At 35.8% G+C, this 24,411-nt stretch overlaps 1 protein-coding gene across 4 annotated transcripts in view; it reads left to right on the top strand.

Annotated features, from left to right (window-relative positions):
* The window catches only part of LOC111504836 (uncharacterized), a 1,217,253-nt gene that overhangs the window by 183,571 nt on the left and 1,009,271 nt on the right, over nucleotides 1-24,411 (top strand). For 2 of the 4 annotated variants that reach the window (XM_074181147.1, XM_074181144.1), the window contains exon 1: nucleotides 23,324-23,761. The exons of 1 other annotated variant lie outside the window; for it this stretch is intronic. The gene's annotated coding sequence lies outside the window, so the exon portion shown is untranslated. Of the gene's footprint in view, nucleotides 1-15,063; nucleotides 15,100-23,323; nucleotides 23,762-24,411 lie in introns of those variants that run through there. One more of the 4 variants, XM_074181148.1, reaches the window with a different exon arrangement.

The raw sequence follows: 24,411 nt of genomic DNA, 5'->3' as shown, positions 1-24,411 counted from the left end.
TACAATATCAATAACTTACCAAATAATATTGGAAGTAAAAGATAAAGATTCCCAATATGATTCATTCAATGAACCTAACTTTACATGGTTTAATCGACAACGCTTCTAAATCAAAAATGCGATATTCAAACTATTATACAAGAGGTCATTGAGCGAGGTGCATATAACCACGAATTAAATCAGCAATAAATTATGGTAGTAACGACGCTCAAAAGAAAACTACAATACGTCAAGTGAAACTACCATGAAAATTGAGTAGGTGTGGGCGAAATCGTAAATACTAATATTGAAAGGTAAGACAATCTCGTTTGCGTCGCGTGAGCTCAGGCGTAGGCGCATCGGTGTCAACAGGCAATTGTGAAAGAAAGAAAACATCTCATTTTCGTTTTACAAATGAAACCAAACACGTTGCCAGCTACCGGTGAATTCGGCCAGAAAGGCAATCACTATATCAAACAGGTATCAATAAACAAAAAGAGCAAACAATTATTTAAATAAATCAGTAATGCACAAATATCCAAATAAACCAATTATAACTTGCGTGCTCTTTTTGGGCCACACGGTATATGGTGTTAGACTACTCCGTAGTTCGACGGAGGTGGATCACCCTGTAGTACGGCGGAGATGGATCACACTGTAGCACCGCAAAGGTGGATCGCCCCGTAGTTCGACGGGGTGGATAACCCTGTAGCCCCACCATAATAGATCACCCTGTAGGGCACAACAAGATGTACCATAGTAATGGATCACCAAATAGGACACCATAGGTAGCTGAACACCTCCAAGTCTGGGGAGTTTGTCAAAAAGGTGTTCTACGTCCCTTCACGTCCTTTCACAAGTTGGCACTAAACGATTCCCATCATGGATGCCTCAGCCTGCCTTTGATTAGATTATGTAGGGGCCCAATAATGATATCCACCTGGGACTCGATTCCGGGACAATCTGGATGATAACCTCAAATTCCTCTTGAAGAGATAATTATGGATCGAGACCAAAAATATCACCACAGATCCAACTGCTCGATCCAAAATCGTTTAATACTGTTTTGCAGAAGTATTCCCATTTAAGGATTATCGAAATATCTCAAAAATCCTGCAAAACCAGCAACAGATCACCTTTCGTCCAGACTCTCCCCGTTCAATAACAAATCGCTCCGTAACCTCTCAAATTTCATCCACTTGATGACAGCCCTCAGTTGCCGGTCCCTCTGCACGTAAGTTCCAACATATCCGGTAGATGTCACTTTCCCGTCATCTCTACGTTGACTCGTCCAAATAACTAATTCAATACTTGATTCCGTAGATTAACACAACACTACATAATTTATTTATACATAAAATGCACATATAACCGATAACCTATTTACAATTAAGGGAAATGCTCTCCTCGCTGAGTAGTCGAACCAGTCGGTTCACCTAACCGAACGCGCTCCTGACAGACTTCCATGCAACACACCTACACCTCAACCAAGGTTAGCTGTCACGGCTGTCGTGTCAATGCTGTCAAGCACTATGATGTTTACGAAAATGAGAATATTTATAAAATACCTTCAATATAACAGAAAAGGGAAGTCGCTTCAGATACGACCCAATGAAATTGAGCTAAGGAGTCCCGATAATTGGCATAACATCTCAACAGAGTACTAAATTGATCGATATTGATTTCTAACCGTCAACATTATTCCAACCTGAACAATGTCATTTTACAGATTTTTGATATCCCATCAAGTAAATATTGGTACAAGAGTTCAATAACTGGATTTGAAATACAGGACAACATTATGACGACTCCTAAAATCAGTAGCCAGTGATTTGTACTATCGAAATGAGTGAAACTATGTCCAGTAATACTTGGCAATCGCACACAAAAATAGCCTGTCTTTGGGATGGTAAAAATCCAGATGGAAGGTAGTAGGACTTAATCCCTCATTCATGACAAACTGTTTTTAGGGTAGAGTCTACGATGGAATCAGGCGTTTTATCGTATCGAAGGTGTGTAAATAGAAACACCTTTTCTTGAGAAGTGTACCTTGAGATATTGCAATAATAAAGAATTACAGCGTTTATACCAAGTGTTGGGTTAACTAGGTGACTTCTGCTAAGTAAAATTTACAACGCAACACAAAAACAGGAAAAGGTTTTTGATGATTAAAATCCGTCGAATTGAGTGGAACACTATGTTTATATACTCTAAAATCTTAATCGATGGAAAAAGCTTCTTAGCCAGAATATACCGACAGACAATATTTATCTAAACAATACGTGAGAAATCCTGTTTTCATTTTTATAGAAATCTATAACTTTGAAAGTAGTCCGACTCTGCCGCAATACCATCACTCCTACAACTAAATGTTTCTTTACAGTTTTATAGGGGTAACGTATAATTTGAAATGCATTAAAACTCTTGCTATTTTATTTTATAGAACGAAGCCATCTTAAAATGATAGCAATTCGAAATACTAACATTAGATAAGTTGAAAATATGAAATACTGCACATATAGTGATATTTACAGATGAAAAGTACATAGATATTATAAAGTTATATTATTCAGAACAAACACAGTTAATTTGCGACTAGAAAATTAATACGTCCAAAGAGTGAATTTTTGGATAATTAATAATTTTTTCCAAAAATTTTAAGAAAAGAGTGCCGCGCTTAAATTTTACTAATAATAGGCTATATATATATATATATATATATATATATATATATATATATATATATATATATATATATATATATATATATATATATATATATATATATATATATATATATATATGTATTTGTCAATAAAATTTCATTCGCAGTTAAGATATCATTCTTTGAAGCACAAACAATGTCTTTAACAGTTTTGAGTACAGAAGTGAATTTATTAAAATGACCCCAACGTTTCTATTATATCATATCTATTATATTTTCCTAGTGTCCAATACAAAATTTCTTTTTGCACTTTTAAGAAAACATTTCGAACACTTTTTTATTTTATCTTTATCGTTTTAGGCTGCATATTTCATAAAGATTACATGGAATCACTAAAAAACGGTTATAAAATTGTATATTAATTATTCTATGAGATTTTTTACCAATAGTGTTAGAAAAATGTTATAGTAAATGCCGAAATGTTTATAAAACTGTAAGTAGTGTTTGTGAAAGGCCTTACAAAATATTGATAAAGACTATAATGTTTTATAAAACGGGGCCAATTCCCTATTTACAGCTGTCTTATAAATACATCGAAAACCTTCCTGAAATGAATACAGTTTTATAATTTGTTTCTCCGAAACGTATTCTCAACCATTATAAAATATAGAATTGGTAGTTGGGCTCGCTAAAAGGACCATGTTTCGCATGTTTGGTTTCATAGGCCGGGAAATTTAGTGTCGCTCAACATGACATAGAGAACAACCATAGAGTAAGTGAGAAATTTTCGAAATTATTGAGACCGGTACATGACAACAGGTACCTGGATGCCTTCGAAAACTTGGAAATCGAAAAGTGCGGAATGAGTTCTATGAATGGCGACAAAGGTCTAATTTCGAACAGTCCTTTGTTTGATCCTATACGTAATAATTCTAAGTGAAAAGTACATGAATATCAGAGATCATGACTGACATAGAGGAAATACAGAACAAATTAGAGGTATTGAAAAAACAGGTAGTTTAGCATTTAGCATAGGATCAATAACAGGTAGTAGTTAGGTTACTAGCATATGAAAAGACTAACATATAGTAGTAAAATTCAATAATGATCTCCTGAGAACGCTAACTTGGTTAGCGAAACGTGCTCCGAGAAACCATAATTTTTGTTCTGGTAGATTCATTTCACGCCATAGGTTCCGGTACAAATTACGAAACTTAATTTAGGATCTTTGACGATCTCTGATTTTGATAGAACACATAAAATGCTATTTTTCATTGTGTACTTTTCACGGTTGCGATGAATAAGTCGTGACTGTGACATTAGTCATTGCAAGTATCAAGGTTTATGACGAATCATGATTTGATCATAGTGTATACTCAATTTGAAATGTATTCAGTTTCATACATGAAATGTAAAGTTGATCTCTTCAATCTAAAAGTTATGTTAAATTACACAGACTTTGTCATAATGACGTCTGCTCACTCATGAGACATTGGACGTTCTTTATTCGTCACACTTTCATAGATTCTCTGTTAGCGTAGACTGAATCATCCAAAACACGCACTTCTCTCCATCACCAAAATCGATACGCGTTGAGGATTTTTCTTCATTTTCTGAATATGCCAACTTGGTCAGTAAAACGCGCGTCAAAAAGAGTATCTCATTTGTGGTAATTGAGAAAAATGCTTGTTTTGAAAGCTCAATACCTTCAATATATTGGGAATGTTTATCAAAACATTCATAATTAATGAAGTTCAAGCAGAACTAATTATTCCTCATGATGAAATTTTGTCAGAAATATATGAGGTTGAATCCGTTGACTTTGTCATACATGGAAATACGGAGAATAGACGGAATACAAAACACCCGCAGAGTTATGAAAAGCCGTACCTAATAAAATCATTTTGCTATGTCCCGTTCACTCGCCATGCGAGTTTATCAGACAATGAATCCTATTCACACAGCATAGAGATGAAAAATAAGTTGAAGCCGCTTGCATTTGTGTTGTCCCTGGAACAAAGCCAATACATCCAAAGATAACATCCTTGATTTTCATTTTGACGTCGGTAAATTGCTCTTTCATGCCACATCAATTATTCAACCCTTACGTATTGTAAACAAATGCGTAGAATGAATGGGAAAATGGGTAAATCACCCAGAAAATCATGCGGTAATTTGCTGATGCTTGGAAAAAAGTAAGTTGTTTACGCTCACTTTCAAAGAAAGTAACCCTTTATGAAGCTCAAAGAAGTAAGTGAACACTTCTTTTGTCTGTGGAAATTTTCATTTGAGAGTGGGTGCTTGTCATAATACTAGGTGTATTTTTCTTCTTTCCCGAAATGTACAATGAATTCAGCTTTCACTTGTTGTTCAATTGTTTTGTAACCGGGTGGAGCCAAAATTTCTAGCGACATTTTGAGAAATAAACAAAATATTGATTATATCTTTGATGAAATATTGTAGAGAGATATGTTACATGAAATCAGTAGCGAAAGGACAGTCAGCTACGGACTTCCATCAGGAACCGGTTTGGGACCGTTATATAAACTGCCTATTCGATTCGCTTATTTCTGTGGAAGTTACAGACTTCGCTGATGATACCATACTTCTTCTCGAAGATGAAAAATGAAATACCCTGGAAAAAGAGTTATGTACACATTTCACATCACTGTGGAACATTTCGAAAGCAAACTTTCAGCTAGAATCCGAAAAAATCCGACTCCATCGGTAGCTGGGCGGTTCGATGTGGGTGCTTTGTTCACTCAGTCAATAGACTGATGTGTGAGTCGATGGTTCAAGCCCCAGTCATTCAGTCATTCAGAATTGAATGCGCATATGGAAAGCATAACAAACGGACTGAGATATTCAGTGGGTGGAGTATTTGAATTTCTTTTTCGACAGACATCTCAAAACTGTTTATTTTACGCTGATGCAAATATATGTATCGAAAGGTGTAATTGCTTGAAGAGGCGTTAGAAACATCTACTTGAAGAGTGTTGAAGTATTACAGAAATGGATTTTGAAAGTTATCTTGAATAAGCCCAACACATTTTCAAGCAGCGAACCATACAATAATGCTGAAATAATGGATATAAGGCCACTTACGTAAAGGTCTTGCCTTCGTTGGTTCAAAATTCGTTCATCATTTCTGTGGTATAACAATCGAATATTCACATGTTGTTTTCCGAATCTACACTTATAAATGCCAAAGTCACTCACTCAACACACATTCATCTGTGTTTCTCCATACTGGTGAGGTGCATCTTAGGTCTCAGATGCGTACCTAGAAAGGATTTTCAGATATTCTAACTGGGGCGCCCACCGTGGGGGTTAAGAGGGCGCGTTTACATATGAAAATTGCCTTTTCATAACTTTCTCTCCGTACCGCTATATTTTCGCAAGCTGAAATTGTGTGTATATGTTCGATTTATGTTGTAGGTGTGTGATAAGAAAGGATTTCCGAATATTCCAACTGGGGTTCCCCCCCCTCAGGATAAAAGGGGCGCGTTTACATATGGAAATTACATTTTCATCTCTGTTTCTCCGTATCGTTATGTTTCCGGATGCTGAAATTTTTCATGTAGGTATGATCGTTTCATGTTGTAAATGTTCAATAAGAATATTTTTTTGGTATTGCAACTAGAGTACCCCCCACTGGTGATGAGGAGTATTTACATATGAAAATTACATTTTCATAACTGTTTCTCCGTATCGCTATAATTCTGGAGGCTGATAATTTGAATCGCTAGCGGCAAGGGAAGAAAGCACGTTCATAAAATGAAGTTACTTTTTCGTTACTGTTTTTATAATTTCGGTGGCTGGAATTTTATATGTATGTACGTTTTATGTTGAAAATGTGTAGTAAGAAAGGATTTTTGAATACTTTAACTGGGGTGCCCCCAATGGGGATGGAAGCCTCGCGTTTACATTTTTAACACTGTTTCTCCGTACCGCTTTATTTCTGGAGGGTAAAATTTTGAATGTATGTTCGTTTCATTATATGCAATAAGATGAATGTATGTTCGTTTCATTATATGCAATAAGAAAGGATTTTTGGATATTTCAACTGGGGTGCCCCCACTGGGGATGAAAGAGGGGCGTTTACATATGAAAATTACATTTTCATCACTTATTTCGTTTCGCTATATTTTCTAAGGCTGAAATTTCGTATGTAGGTTTGTTTTATGCAGTGCAGTAAGAAAAGAAGGAGAAAAGGTACGTTCATGAAATAATGTTACCTTTTCATCTCTGTTTTACCGTATCGCTATATTTTTGAAGGCTGGAATTTTGTATGTATGTTCGTTTCATGTTGTGAATGTGCAATAAGGAAGGATTTCTCAATGTTCCAGTCGAGATGCCCCCACTGTAGATGAATGGGGCGTATTTACATATGAAAATCACATTTCCATCATTTTTTACGTAGAGCTATATTTTGAAGCGTAAGAGAGAGAAGAGGCGATATGTGAAAGCATTCAAATACCCTTTGAATAGTCATCTATTGAAAGAATAGTTCAGTCATCACCTGAAGACGCTTGTGGATACTACCAATCGAAATGCCTTGAAGAAACTTGGTTTGAAATTTTCTCAATTTTCATTTCATTTTTGATTTTTTAATTTTCAATTAATTATTTTCATTTAATTGTATTAATTGCTCTAAGTAGTTGTTAGTTTCAGCTATTCATTGTGTGTGTGTGTGTGTGCGTGTGTGCGTGTGTGTGTGTTTCATTATTAAATTTTTTTTGTTTTCATGAAAATAAAAAATTATTCCGCTTACAGAAACTCTTTTTTTTCGGAAATATTAGGAAAATGGTTGACAGGAAATGACCAAACTTTATGAGATACATTCATCGTGGAATTTTTCACCAGAACACACTGTGATCGAAATGAAGACTTGTATCAAGTGCTTTTCCATTGCCTAAAATGAGTAGTTAACTCGTCCATATTGAACTTGTCTTTTTACATTCGATGTCAAACCGATGAAAACATATGAAAACAAAATTTCAACATCACATCCGTGTTAGGAATCACACGTTAAAAGGTAAGACCTCGTTAGTACTTAGCTCGCACTTCTGAGAATTGCCATTCGTATGAGGGCGACAGCTGATTAACGGAAAAACAGATTTTAAACAGAAACATCCACAACAATTTTTTTCACTAATTTTTCCTAGAATGAAACTTGGCTATTCGATTCATCTCATCATCATCAATTCCACTTTGAACCAGGTGGACTTTCAGTTCATCCCGTTTCAATTTTCCGTCAATTCACTCAACATCTAGCACTAGCTCGTATATTTCGTATATTCTTTCCAATAAGTGGATTGACTAGGAACAGAACAAAAAAAGTCGCCGAGACAAAAACGTTCTTGTAATGCTTTCAGTAATTCCCAAACAAAAAGAGCCATCAGGACAACAAAATTTCGCCTCAGTACCATCCACTAGTATCGAGAAGTCCTTTATTCTTCGATGCTTCGGAAAAGAAAAACAAAAGACCCAATTAAGGAGGCTTACGCTGAATCTATCTGAACAATAAAAGAAAACATTGAATAGTCTGAAAAATCCTTCGTTACTCGCGCTCGTGAAAATTTAAAATTATTAGTCGTAATGGAATTTTGTCTCAAAGTTTTGCAATTAGTCGAACAACTTCAAAGGAATGTCCTCTTTGAATTCACCAGCACAGCAGGAGATGTAGAAAGCTCTCATTTTAAACAAAAAAGTAATTAATTGGAGTCCACGTGAGTGGGTCTTTTCACTACACGTTATGAATTCCAGTCATATGGAAAGATGTTTCTGTGTCATATCAGAGGGAGTAGTTTTTCAGAGGTTGTATTTTGCATATGGAATATTTCAATCGAGAACTAGCGGCAGATTACAAAGCGAATGTTTGTTCATAAATTAATGTATCTATGACAATACTCAAATAATTTTCACAAACATTTTTCATTTCCATACGCGTTTCATTAACAGCGTAGACGCGTTTTGCTAACTGACACCGTAGATTATTTGGTAGATATGAATATTACACTCTAGACTACAATTCTTATATATAACAGTATTATGTACCTAACTTGGTTGGCAGCAGTGAATGAGATAACAGATAGGATTTGTACACTAACTACAGTATCAGTTTCTGGTCAGCAAGTGAATTTTTGAATTGGAATGAAATTATTGATATCATGGAAAAAAGTTCAACAATGGTGAGTCTCCAGGAGCTTCAAATTCTATTCATTATCCTCTATATGGAGTATGTCGTACGAAGTGTTGAAATCGTGATGGTTCTCCAAAAGGTGGCACGCATAGGTGGACTTGGTTTTATTCTTTCATATTTGGAGATTCTCGTTTTAAATCACCAAAGTGCTTCCTACATACACTTTGGGGGATGATCCGCATTTTGGTTACACACCTGATCTGATATCCTTGTCTGTATGTGATTTTTTGTTCTTTATATGTCTATTCGAGTCACACATAGACACAAGTCACACATAACCAAGTCACACAAAGACATGTATATTAGATTCAGGTGTCTACGAACTAATATGCGGATCATGTTCTATTATGTATATAGGAAAGACGTCAAATAATGTTGAAACGAGAACTTCCAAACATATAAGGAATTTTGAAATGAAAAAGACCAGTTTCAACCAGGCGTGTCACGTTTGATAAACAAACACGATTTCAACACCATGTACGGCATACTTCATGTAGAGGATGAGTTACAGAAGTTGAATCTGCTATGGAGTCTCTGGAGATCAATAAGAGTTACCGTTGAGTTTCCTATTGAACGACCAATAGGAAGTTGGTCATCCACCATTGTCAAACATTGTTTCACAATGCCATTTATTTTATTCACATTCAAACATTTACCTGCTGTACACGAACTGAGATTGTAATTGGTGTACCTATTATCCAGCAATCAAGTTGGGAGAATCAAGAGCTGTTGCGCTTAAAATTTATAAGGCCTTCTTCAATGCTACGACTTGTCGGATCATTTCTGTGGATGGCTGTTCAGCATCATGGAAGAACGTTCCTTGCAAGTGGCCGTCGATGGATATCTCTCGAATACATTCACCATCAACGCTGGTGTTTCCCAGGGATCCATAATGTCTCCAACCCATTTTTTATTGTATATCAACAACTTGTTGAAGAAAACCGAGAATCCAATATATTGCATTGCACACTTACCTCGTCATTCCATCCGGATTGCAGGACATCGGCTCCGGAGGTACTTCTTCACCGGAAGTAGGAGGTTGCATATCTCAATGAGAATCAAGAAGTAATTTCGAATTGGGGTAGAAGTAACCAGATTCAATTCAATGCTACAAAAACCTAGGCATAGGTTTTCTCCAAGAAGATCAATATCTCCGAACCGGATATAATAATGTCAGGTTAGACAATTCTCCGCTTTTTTGCTTTGATATATTTGTTGGAGATCAAAATGGACACCAATATGTCTTGGCACAATCATGTCGCGGGAATTGCAAAAGCTGCTCCACAACAGCTTGAAAAACTGTTCCGAACTAGGAAACTATACACATCTCAGCAACTTTCGATGCTTTATCAAGCTCAGATCAGAACTTCTTTGGAGTATTGTTCTGATGTATGGAGCTCTGCCCTCAAACATACGTTGAAGTTGCTGGATTCCATCCAGAAAAGAGCTATCCGCCTGATTGGAGACGCAAACATGACTTGCAAACTTTGATAGTCTGGATAGTCTGGTTGGAGATTTGTCTCTTTTCCATAGATACTTTCAGGGGAAGTGTTCAAGTGACTTGGCACGTTTGATTCCATCAAGAAGGGTACATATCAGAAATACGCGACGGAATGTGGCTGGTCATTGTTTTGAGGTTCAACTCAGTACACCTCGTATTCAACTCTTTCATCTGGAGAACTGCATTCATGTGAGAGAAAATTCCTGAGAACGTTTTTTCAAATGTATTTGATCTCCAACGATTCAAATCCAATGCGAATCGCTACTTTCGCACAGGCAACGCTCTGAGAGCGCCTGAAGGATTTTCTTATAGTGCTTGTGTGTAGCATAGTGTGCAATATCCATTTCTACCGAATAATATAGGATGCTAGTAGAACGCCTCCATGAATAAAAAACGTTTGGGAACATTGATTAACCATTATCATGGATATTATTATTAATTTTCATGAAATAACGGATCAGTTCATTCATGATGGATATATGTATTTCCAAAACTTGTTTACCTATTGTAGTTTTAACCTGACTCGATGAATTTGAAAAAATTGTGAACAAAAATATGATTGATAATATCTATTAATTCTGAGTATGCATGTTAAAACACCGACTCGTGGTTCTGGCTTTCCTTCTGCTATGACTAATCGACTTCCCAGTTCATTTTCTTATCATAGCGCGACAAAATCAAGGTTAATTTTGTGAAATTGAACTGTTGAACGTATTATGGTTATGTTTTTTTCAATAATAGTCCCAATTTTCAATGGAACTCTGGTTCCCTTCATCGAGAACCATTTCAAACCTTCCACAACTGATGTTCTAAAGAACCTATTCAGTCAAAAAACTGAAATTGAAAGCATGAAACCGTAGATTTCTGTAGGTATTCGAACTTACGCCAGAAATATGTATTCCTTCACCGTATCAAGAAACATCTCGTCAGCAAATCATTATGATAACAAAGACTCCGCATATAATGAATAATTTTTGGAATTCTCGTCAAATTGCCATGAACGTCGTGAAAATCCACTTTTAAATGGGTACAGTGAAAAGTTCAATGAGTTCAGGAATGAATCATCACGCGTAAAATAGTGCGATTAGCCAATATTCGTTTCTTTACAAAACCTACTGTATATCACCATGTAACCAACCTCTTCATATTTTCGTAATTGCTTCTTTCAAAATACCCCTGTTACAAGTTGGAACCGTTTTTCTGGAATATTTAAAAATTGACATATTTTAGAAGACCCTCAACTCAGTATGGGGTTGCGATATTATTGATAATTTGATCTCAGATTCGTATTCAGCAATCTCAATGATCTTGGTGAATAACGTATATCTCGTATAAAGAGATTCAATGAATCATAATTTTTGTTCTATTGCTGATACTCTAATACGATAGAGTGATGAACATCATGTTTCTATAAGAGGCCTAGAAAGTACTGGTTCATTTAATTACTGACTCCTCACAACATAATAGCATAATAATCTAATATTACCAATACTGAATATAACTGGAATTTTATCCCAACACGACATCGTTATTTTTAAGACTTCGACACGTGTTTCCATCCCCAAGTGATCATATTCAAGAGGAAGATCAAACCGAATTCACATACAATGTTGTCCCTATTTATACCATAGATACCTCTGCTAGGTACCTGCGTCCCAATTGTCTTGAAATTATTTACATGTACTAGTCAGGTGAATCTGATAACTCATACCATTATTTCAACAAACTATATGGTAAACTATTAGGTACTAGTTCATATCGTTATTCGCCAAGTCAGCAAATTTTTACACAGCTCAATGTCAGCAAAGCGTCTGGCCCTGATGAAGTGTCCGCCAATGTACTTAAAAAGTGCGCAGATGAACTCACACCAGTATTTTGCAGACTCTTCAAGAAAGGGGTTTTTCCTTCTTGTTGTAGTATTGCTCGCGTTCAGCCTATTTCCAAAAAGGGCAAGAAGTATCTTCCAAATAACTATAGACCAGTCGTTTTGCTATCAGTTATACCAAAAATTATAGAGAAAGTCGTAAACCACCATATCCTCAAATATTTGGAATGCTTCAACATTTTGAGTGATCATCAATATGGCTTTCGGAGACAAAGGTCAATAGGCGACCTTCTATTGATGACGCAATCGAAAAACGTGGAAAATCAAGAGCTGTTGCGCTTGATATTTGTAAGGCCTTTGACCATGCATGGCATGAGGGTTTTCTGGTCAAACTCCGATGTTATGGCTTGTCGGATCATTTTTGTGTATGGCCCCTCAACGTTGGTATTCCCCAGGGATCCATATCGTCTTCAACTTATTTTTCTTGGAAAAAAACAAGAATACAATATATTGTCTTGCTGACGACAGCATACTTGTTTCGACATTTCATTTGGATTCCAGGACATCTGCTACGAAGGTAGATCTTCTCCGGCAGCAGGAGGTTGCATATCTTAATCTAACCTAACCCAACCAATTCAATGCCACAAAAACCCAGTCATCGGTTTCCTTCAAAAAAATTAATGTGTCCGAACCGGATATAACAATGTCAGGTCAAACAGTTTCACTTTCTGCTTCGATAAGTTTGTTGGTGGTTAAAATGGACACCGAGGTTGAAATGGACACCAGTATATCTTGGCTCAAACACGTCGCTGAAATTGCAAAGGCTGCTTCTCAAAAGCTTGGAACACTGTTCCGAATCAGAAAACTGTACACACCTCATCAACTTTTGATGCTTTATAAAGCTCAGATCTGACCTTCTTTGGAGTATTGTTCACATGTATGGAGCTTCGCCCCCAAACGTCTAACTAATCTTGATGAACTGAAATGTATGAAATGGTTCTTCGTGTATTGATGGTATTGCACTGAGATAAATTCAAATTGGTTTTTGTCGTTTCTAAAAGTCAAGATTTTGTTCATTCTCAACCTAAACATTTTCCTCCTTATATCATCTGTGATACTCCTCGAGAAACCATTACTGACTGACCGTTACTGATACGTGAATCTTTCTCTAGAAAATGATCACTTGGTGATTGAAACACGTGTCAATGTGTTAAAAATAACGGTTTGCTGTTGGTCATATCCATTACTACACCAAAGGTTTTTATGGTCCGAACTGTAGACAGTCATGGTTTTGATAATGATTCACTTTGCATCTAGTCTTGATTCGATTAACATTTCGTTAATTTCATATTCAGCTGAAGTAATCGATATCAGTCTCAAGTTAGATACGTCACCCCTGTTACTCCCTTGAGAGAGATATGACTACGGATGTTATTGAAAATGATGGAAAATACCGTGTGAGAAGGAGTTCGCTGACATTATCTCTACAAAGTTTATATTGGCTTGTGAGATACTATTCGATTCTATATGCGTTCTGGTAAGCGCAAACTTATTTTCGACTTGAGAAGGGATACAATCTCAATTGCTTTCTTCATCCAGTCGAAAGTTTTTCACATTCTTCGTTTTGGAAGTGAGAAATTGAAATTCAAAAAGTTCTATATTTAAGTTCAACACACTGCAGTTAAAAAATTAAGATTCGTTGATATTCAATAAAAAGAGGGTTGAAGATAAATATCCTCGGGGAACACCAGCGTTAATGGTAAAAGTATCGACGACTACTTGTGGAAAATGTTTTTTCAGGAAGCTGGGGAGCCATACACAAAAATGATCAAGTCATAGTATCGAAGTTTGGCCAGCAAACCTTCATGCCACACAACGTCAAAGACTTTGGATATATTGAGCGCAACAGCTTCTGACTCTCCATATTTGTCGATTGCGTTATTCCAAATATGGGTAACATACGATAGAAAGTCGCCTGATGATTCTTTCTCTAATTCATGCATCTAATAGTAGCTTTCGATATTGACCTTGTTGGAAATGAATGCCATTTTCTGACCCATTTTCACTTTCTGTATGTATATTTCTGACCAAAAAATCAACCGAAAATTACGACTTTCAAGCGAATAACGTAATTTTTATCACCTGCTTCTTCTTTGAAAAGTAAATGAATAGCCAATTGAGAGGTTATTTCGAATTTATATAACCGATTCTTCTTTCAGAAAGTTCTTTCAATATGAGAGTAAGGGTTTGAAATATATTTCTTTTGGTGACGATATTAACTTCATTTCTTCATATTCCCATGAAAAAATAGAATAATCCAAATTTACATCACTCTATTTAGTGCCTGCTATCGATGTTAACAGCTGAAACCATTTCGAAACTCTCTGAAAATGTGTAGATCAATTATTCAGACCCTTCATTCAGAACGATCACAAATGAAACGAATCCCATTCAGGTTTTACGAAAGTCTTGAAAAGAACACAAAATTCGTTAAACAAACTCAATGTTGAAATACGCAATTGCACAGAGTTTCAAATTCAAATTTGGAATTTGATGAAATTCCATGTCTTATTTTCCGGACCTAATCCCGAAATTTTTTCAAATGCTGCTTTGTTTTCAATATTTTACGGGAGAAATTATATATCTGATCATTTTGTTTGCTGGCCTACATCATTATACTCCACTATACCATTGATAGATTATATTCATATGACAGTCGCCTACCTTAATTTTGGTCTCATTCTCAAGTTTTGCTATCGTTTTTAAATCTGAGACATCTTACTTTATCTCTTGAATTATATTAGAATGTATCATTATGCTAGATTAGAAAAATATCAGAGCCAAGTTGAAACAATGACTGGAAAAAAAATTGTTTAATTTTGTTACAGGTGAATACCAACATACAACTGAAAGATAATGTAAAGGTGAGTGACTTCATTTCTCATTCTGATACATAGATTGTTTCACAGGAAATATCCATAATCATAATCATTGAGTTAATTGGGAAAGTGTAACACAGAGTACAGATGTGATTATAGCATACAGCTGTTTCTGGAATAATTTCAGTAGAATAATGGACCCGATATTTGTGAAAAAAAGTTTGATAAAACTAGGCCCAATTCATGGATAACAAGGGGTATAAAAAAGTCTTGCTCTAGAAAACGCTCATTATACAAAATGAAGATACTAGGGTTGATAAGTACTCAGTATTTCAAAAAGTATTGTGCCGTCCTCAGTAAAGTTATTGCAGCTCTTAAAAAATCAAAAAATATTCAACACTGAATATACAGTACGATGCAAATGTATGGAATAAATTCGATATTCACAAAAGGAGCATTTTTCGGAAGAAATCCAAAAACAGGTCAACTTTAATTTTTGACGGCCCATCTCATGAAATTCATATGAAAGACGTTTCGTCACCAGTGTTGGCGTGATGACGTAATCGACAATTTTTTTAAATGCAAATAGGGGTCATGTGGCACCCCATTCAAAAGGTCTACTAGTCGTCTTTTCAACAGTATAATGGTTTCAATATGTATGTATGTACAGGGTCAACCGAAATTATGTATTCAGAAGACTGGAATTACAAATAATAGTAATTCGTTGAACCAAATGATGCTATGCACCGCCACTGAGAATAAAGTATCGTATTGTCTTCTATTGTTTTTGTTGATTAGAAAAAAGAAATGGTGATAAAAGTCCTACACTCTACTTGAGATTAGTCAATGTCATTGAAGTGAAGTATCATCGAAGCGGTTGACATATCATGAGATGGGCCGTCAAAAATTAAAGTTGACCTGTTCTTGGATTTCTTCCGAAAGACGCTCATTTTGTAAATATCGAATTCATTCCATACACTTGCATCGTACTGTATAATGAAAGCCGAAAATAAAACCAAAACTATCTGGTCATTAATAAAAAAAATACAAAAGCTAACCACCACAAAAACAACATCCTAAAAAGTTTTGCAAAAAATATAAATATTCACAAACCATAGTAAATCAAATCAATAAGTATTTTAGTGAAGGCCCTAATCTAAATAAACCAGCTAAGATTATACAAAAATAAAAGAATGTGATGATGCTTTTTTCTTTGAACCTACCACTCCGCTTGAAATAATAGGATATATTGAACAACTGAAAAGTAAAAAATCTGTTGGTGAAGATCAGATTCCTATATGTCTATTGAAAGGAATAGCAGAGATCATAGCCTATCCTTTGAGTTACATTATAAATTTATGTTTATCACAATCAGTATTCCCAGAAGTATTGAAAGTGGTATCTATTAAAGCTATATTTAAAAAAGGAAACAGAAATGAAGAAAGTAAACCATATCATTATTACCAAATCCCAGTAAAATATTTGAAAAGCTTTTGAACAAAAGTTTACTCAAGTTTTTATACGATAATGTATTGTGAGCAAAAGAACAAAATGGAATCCGTAAAGATAAATCAACCATACAAGCCATTGGGAATTTTTACATAATTTGAACAAAGATGACTGTACTATAACTGTCAAAAGCATTTGGCATGAAATTTTATGAAACAGAGTGTGCGTTTCAAATGTGTGCGATCAGAGTGTGCGTTTCAAAGTCTACATGAAGAAACCCGAAAGGTCTGTTTTTCAAAGATGACTTTAGCAAACCATCAAGTCTACTACATTTTTGGAAAGATAATTTTAATCTCTATTGAAACTTGCAGGGATATACAGGGTGTATCCATTGAAAAAATCAGTTTTATACATTATTGAATTCCACGTGAAAAGTTCTTTGAAAATGTTTTCATAGAAACAAGATATTCTTGACAGGAAAAAAGTTTCGAAAATACACATTTTCAAAAAATATTCTTTAACACAGAAATGACAATGAAAAGTATTTAATTTGGTCCACTTTGTACTCATTGAAACCGGTGACATTGCAATTGAAAACTTCAGATCCTCAAAGCTTGTTTCTCAGAGCCAATCATTCACTATCGGTCGAACTGTTTCGTATAAACTTATTTTTTCGTGTTAGAATTTGTTGGACCAATCGCAGTTATTCATATTCTTTCTTCTTCCATACGAAATGATTTTTATAATCACTGACTCTCTTCATATTACTTATTTTCTTCAGTAATACGAAATTTTAATAATTTACGCGTTTTTCTAACCATGTTTTCATCGAGTAACGACGTTCAACATAATGGTTCATATTTAATGCAATAATGATAGCCACACATGCTTCTATCTCAAAATACTTGATCGATAAAAACACAGTCTATGTGTTTTCTACGCCACTTGAAACATAATAATGATGGAAATATAATATAGGCAATAATGAACATTTAAACTGCGGAAAATAATGACAGGGAATGAAGGGACAATTTTTGTTGATTTTAATATTATAATGAATATATTTGTTATTATTTCAGCTTTTGAAAATTCAGAATAGGTGCTCGAAATAAGGGCTCTACCTGTTTATACATTATATTTTTTAATTAGCGACAATACCATATATTCACCACATTCAAGTATGTTACAATATTTCTGTGGATGTTGTAAATGTTTATTCAATTGTGTGTGAATATACAACAGTATTTTATGATTTTGAATAAACGTTATAATAATTACTTTTGGTAATGATGTTACTGTAATGATCTGCTGGAATGACTTCATCACTCAACGTGTAAGGATCCCTTTAGATATTCGTGTATTAAGTCTTTTGTCGATGCTATACAGCGTGACTCACTGTCGATGGTAGGTTAGACGTTTCTGGAAAATGCAAAGCATGATTTTTCGAATATTTCACCTCTCACATTTCCTTACCTGGTCTATCGATCTAGAATATTTTCAGCATTGCGGCGTTGCCACTTCCATCAAAAAATCCTAGCAACTTAATTTTTTTAAATGGAATACCCCGTATATTATTACATTTTTGGAATCGTTCTGGTATTTTCATACTTCTTTGTTGATAATGTCCTATACCTATCTCTATCTGTTTTCGAGATAAAAAATAAATTGTGCTAAATAAGGTCCAAAACATATTAGCCTTAATTGAAATTAAGTACATCATTACTCTCAATTCATGAAAAGTTGATAGTTTGATGATAGTTTGGACAAACTCGAAATATTCAAATAACACCAAGAAATCGACTCCATATCATACAGGGCGTGCTGATATCACTCTTATTTCCATTGTGCATAAAAGTAGACGAAAGTTCATTTTTTCAAATGAAATCCCCTGTATATTACTAGATAAATTGAAAGATGGTGAAAAATGCTTCAAGGAGATATACATGTCCCTATACCTAAATCGTCAAGTTTTCTTAATAAAGCCGTTTTTGTGGAAAAATAGTTATTCACGTTTTACCTACAAGTGTTGAAAGTGGCATTTTATTTTGTGAGTGGGGATTATTGCAAAACGAACGTCAGCAAGTGGAGCAAACTCACGAGCAGAATAATATCACTTTTAACAAATGTATCATACAAATTTTTTTGTATAACGTTACTGCTGATAATAAAAAAAATTATAGGGTCCATAGGATTTGAACACACGATCTTTGGATTACAAGGCATATGTTACAACTACATACGCCAATGAGTATTATTGGTTAGTCATGAAGGATTTTCTACAGTTGGACTGAATACTACTTGGTCATCGTCAGTAACTTCACAGGTATTTAATATTACCAATGGCACGAACTGCATGTGTGAACTTTTCTAAATGATTTTTGGTAGGTGTTCTGATTGAAGTATTTCTATCAGAGATTTTCAATAACAGTTGTACAAAAAATAGTTTTTAAAGAATTTGATTTCCAGGTAGCCGTGTAAATATCAAGCTTATGACAGTTTGGTGACTTTCATAAGTAATTGATAAATGGTTATTGATGGTGTTTCAAAAAATCGCCAAAAATGAATGCAAATATTGATTATTCAAACGAAGTTCTCATGAAATTATTTATTATACACGGACAGTGTGATCAAATCACTGCCAGAACTTGTAGAAAATTCAACCAAATGTATCCTGAATTAACACCAATGAACGAGAGGAAGTTTGTAAGATTACAGAATAATTTCCTTAACTATGGCTCCATGCTAAAAGCGCCTTCAACATTACCAAAACCTATTACTTCAAGTGAGGACAATACTGTTAACGTTTAGGTATATTTTTATGCATATCCAGAAGCTTCCATTCGCAGTGCAGAAAAAGATTTGGTGTATCACATGCTTCAGTACAACGAATTTTGAAAAATCACGGAATGCATCCGTATAAATTTACTAAAGTTCAAGCTCTAAAAGCAGAAGACTTCAAACGTAGAATGCATTTTTGTGAATCCCTTTTGATTCATACACAGGAAGATCAGGAATTTTTGTCAAAAATAATTTGGAGCGACGAATCAAAATATACGTGGGATGGTATTTTCAATAGAAGGAACAGACATATTTGGGCTGATCATAATGCTCATGTTACAAAAGAAATGTGTTTTCAAGAAAAATTAGACCTGAATGTTTTCTGTATTCTGAAGAACAATAAAATTAGTTTTTTTTATTTATGGATACTCACTGAATGCAGAGAGATATCTCCAAATATTAAGGACAACTGTAACTGATTTTCTTGAAAATTTGCCTTTAGAGGAATATATGATTTCGTGGTCTCAACTGGACGGAGCACCAGCTCATTCCACCCAGGAAATTTCCAGGAAACTTAAGGAACTCTTCGACGATCGTTGGTTTAGGCGTTTGGGGCTGTGGGATTGGCCACTGAGATCGCCTGATCTCACGCCACTTGACTTTTTTTCATGGGGTGTTTTGGAAGAAAGGGTATACAGTGCTCCAGTGCCTTCCAAAGAAGAATCGCGACGGCGAATAGTGCGGAGTATTGAAGATCTGGATCCCTAGGAAATTGAAAAAGCAACCACAAGTCGCGTACAAAAAAAATATTTTAAACTGTTCAGAATGTAATGGACAACATTTTTAGCATCTATTGTGAAAATGTGATATTTTGTTTACAATTTTGTTATTTTGAATCATCCTATTCTGTTATTGACTGTACTTTCACATGTTTTAGCCCACAAAATCTTACTTTTTTCACAGAAATGACTGATTTGTGGTACAGTTGTTCTCTGGAAACTTTGAGCCATAGTTAAGGAAACTATTTTGTAACCTTACAAACTTCCTCTCGTTCATTGGTGTTAATTCTGGTTATATTTGGTTTAATTTTTTACACGTTCTGACAATGACTTGATCACTTTGCTAATGTGTATAATAAATAATTTCATAAGAACTTCGTTTGAATAATCGATATTTGCATTCATTTTGGAAGATGATTGGAAACACCGTCGATAACTCTTTGTGAATTACTTATAGAAGTAACAGAACTGCCATAAGCTTGATAATTCCTCTGCTACCTAAATCCAAATTCTAAAAAAATAATTATTCTAGAAGAAGCGACTTTATTGACAAAACTTGACGATTTAGGTATAGGGACATGATATATCATTTCGAAGCATTTTTCACCATCTTTCAATTTACCGAGTAATATACCCCTGGGTTTCACTTGAAAAAATGAACTTTTGACTACTTTTTTGCACAATGGAAATAATAATAATTTTAGCACGCCCTGTATGATATGGAGTCGATTTCTTGGTGTAATTTGAATATTTCGAGTTTGTCCAAACCATCATCGAAATATCAACTTTTCATGAATTGAGAGTACTGATGTACTTAATTTCAAATAAGGCTATGTTTTGGACCATATTTAGCACAATTTATTTTTTATCTCGAAAACAGATAGAGATAGGTATAGGACATTATCAACAAAAAAGTATTAAAATACCAGAGCGATTCCAAAAATGTAATATTATACGGGGTGTTCCATTTGAAAAAATAAAGTTGCTAGGACTTTTTGATGGAAGTAGCAACACCGCAATGCTGAAAATATTGTAGATCGATAGAACAGATAAGGATATGTGGGAGGTGAAATTTTCAGAAAAAACATGCTTTGCGTTTTCCAGAAATGTCTAACCTACCATCGACCCTGAGTCACGCTGTATATGGCGTCTACTTAAGGTGAGATGTTATCGCCTGTACATTTTCAGGCTTGTCCTCCAAGGGCAGTTGAGTCCGGCAATGCATTCGTGATTCAGTATAGTACTATTGTACGAACACTTCGCTTTTAAAGTCTGGTTTCATCATGAGTCTAGTATTTTTCCAATTTGCATTAAATCAATTTGTGCAGCTTATCATTGACTCACGTTTGAAAATATTCGTTTGGAGTTTCTTTTCTATTCAGAATATTATAGTAGGTTTAACGCTATTGAATTTCTATAAATAACGACAGGATCCTCATCTCTATGGGTCCATATCATGAAAGTTTCATCAAAGTATCCCAATCAGACTCGAGACTGCTCACACTTACACTGGTGGAGATAATGATTCCATTGTTACTTCATATTCTTGAATAGGGCAGGAAATACATGAAATGAAGGTATTGAAGATATTCTATTTATATTCGAGGATATAGAAGTGGTATATTTCTACATTGTTTCGTATGAAGGTGCAGAAGGAGAAATCCAAACCAATTTTTCTTGGAAATATCCCAATAGAAAATGACACAGGCATATTAGGTTAGGTTAGGTCCAAAGTTAGTGGGTCTATTGGACCCTCCACCGCAACCCGCAGAAATGTATTGTGGCCCATACCTATTCACACTCGACCAAATAAACCCAGATTCTTAACGAAGCCTAATAGTTTGTATGGTGAGTGGTCTTTCAGGTTAGATAGTAAAAGTACCACTCTGCGGACTCAAAAAATCTGATTCAATCCCCATCAGCGGGGCTGACACAAAGTATATGCTCTGCTTTTTCATCGTCAATGACGTAGTCGGATAGTCAATGTGTGAGATTCCCACCTTGATATCCGCGATAACCTTCCCATATGAGGGTTTTTGCACGTCAACTACATCCGACGATGCCTTAGATTCAACCGTGAGGGGCTTTTTCGCCTCTGGTTTTGGTGAATCATCACTTGACCGCAAACGTTTGCTAACCTGCTCATGGGGGTTTTGTTCCTCCACCTGAGACAGATTCCGCTCAAGAATTTGGTGCAAGGCGGTTTTATAAGGTATCCCGCACTTGAGGAGATAATTCAGTCGTTTCCTGGCTGCACTACCAAACCTTTTTTTTGGTTCAGTTATTGGATCAAGAATTGGAGAGTTGGGAAGCTCTCGCTCCTGGATCTCAATTTACAGGGAGGTCAGTTGGAATCGTAAGCGCGACATCCATCTCTTCTGTAAACTCGCTCATGATCTAAATTTACAGGAAAGTCATTTGGAGTCGTAAGCTCGACGTCAATTTCTGTAGACTCAGCGTCAGGAAGAATTTTTGAGTTTACTCTATCCATAAAAGTCCTACGAGTAGCTAGGCAAAGAAGGTCAATCACGGCAGATTACCGTGACAAGACGATGCTACGACAAGAGGGCGCCCCGCCTGGTATCTCGAAGGAAACACACACCTTAGGATTTAGCCATAGTTGGGATGCCATTCAGAACGATAAGTGATTATGTCATTCCCGTATCCAATGGGGCTACGTGGAAGCAGGTATCCGATGGCCGGTTTGCTCAACCCCCACATCGCAAGTCAGTGCTCTCGCCAAAAACAGCATGCACTGTGGGATCAGGCAGCCAATACAGGTATATAGTCGAACATCTGATTTTTCGGCTTGAGACATATCGTTGGATGTATCATAGTCCTAATTAGTGAATTATAAGGTGGCCATATAGAAACGTCTGAACCTCATTAGAATTCGGTTGATATTCATAAACATAGGTACGTTGAGAGTTTCAAATGTTACTCTAATATCGACGCCTTCGTATTCAAGGAAACTTATAATTGATGAATCACTATCATCACATGAGCTCTTTGACTATCGCGGCAGCAATTCTTCAAGTTTCACATAACTCAAATGGGAACATGTTAGGTCGGCTCTCACATATTCATGACCCAGTTCACCCCATTTCTCGCTCCAGATCTTTCCGTGGTGCAAAAAACCCACCACGCGTACACCGACTCAGTCGATAATATATGATAAAACAGCAAAAATCGTAATAATTTATTAGCATACGAGATTTCAAGTGCGGCGCAAACGACGCGACAAGCAGCAGGTAGTAGGCCGTGCAGCGACGGCGCGACGACTTGCGCCCTGACGCCGGCGTCGTTCGATAGCAGCATCGCGCGTTAGTGCCGCACAATCTTTCCCGGCGTCTGGTGCTCAACTCCTCGACAAAACAACACGCGAGCACAAACACACTTGAAAATTGAGCGCCCCAGTCGTTTATACGTGTCTTCTCGTCTGAGGAAGCTTGCGAGAAGACAACCGAAACGTCGCCGAGAGACTTTATGCGTCGCGTTGCTAACTTCGCGGACTGTTGTGCTTGAGAGTTCTACGTTGTGGATTGGTGATGTACTACAGAGTGTTGTTGTTGTAACCGACCACGTGTGAGTGGGGTGTTTCAGACTGCCTCACAGTGCGTGTGCCAGCGGGGCTTGTAACGAAAGCCGGACATGTGCCACCCAATGGGGAAGCCGCCTCCGAGGAAAAAGCCTCCATACCGGTGAGTGTGAGCTTTATCATTTTCTCACCGCTTACTGTGAGAAGTGCTCTATGAGTACCGCATTATCAAATGGATAAATCTATGATTCAAACTCACACTCACATCCCTCTAGTACTTTAGCTACACTATGTTTTTTTATATTATGTCACACAATTGAACACTTTCACCAACACTCACGCCAAAATCACTCCTTCGTAGGAGAATAAGCCTCCATATTGGTGAGCAGGATGTTAACATACTTATCACTATTTGCCATGAATACTACCAGAGACAATCTGTTTTTCTATGTTGAACGTTCATTTCGCACCTTGAGAGTTGATATCTACACGTCAGTTTCAACCATTCCGGTTTCATGACGTATCTGTGTAGAATTGATTTAGAAATTAGTTTACTTATGAAATACATATATTTGGAAAAATGTTTCACAACATGTTTTTTTCATTTACACCGATGATATTCACGTTCTGTCAGACATTCAAACACTTTCTCAAGAATTATTCATCTATTTTGTTGAGGAACTCAAGATTTTTTTGATTTTTCAGTAAATTATTCGCACAATCTGAGAATTCAAATAATACTCCTATGAGTAAATATTTCAATATACGAATACTGAAACAAAATGTCACAACAGAAAATTAATAGAAATATCA

The sequence above is a fragment of the Leptinotarsa decemlineata genome, unplaced genomic scaffold (assembly GCF_025532065.1).
Source record: "Leptinotarsa decemlineata unplaced genomic scaffold, Ldec_3_MD MMD2_tig00026307_RagTag_RagTag, whole genome shotgun sequence".
Classification (NCBI taxonomy): Eukaryota; Metazoa; Arthropoda; class Insecta; order Coleoptera; family Chrysomelidae; genus Leptinotarsa; species Leptinotarsa decemlineata.
This window is presented reverse-complemented; position numbering and strand designations above follow the sequence as displayed.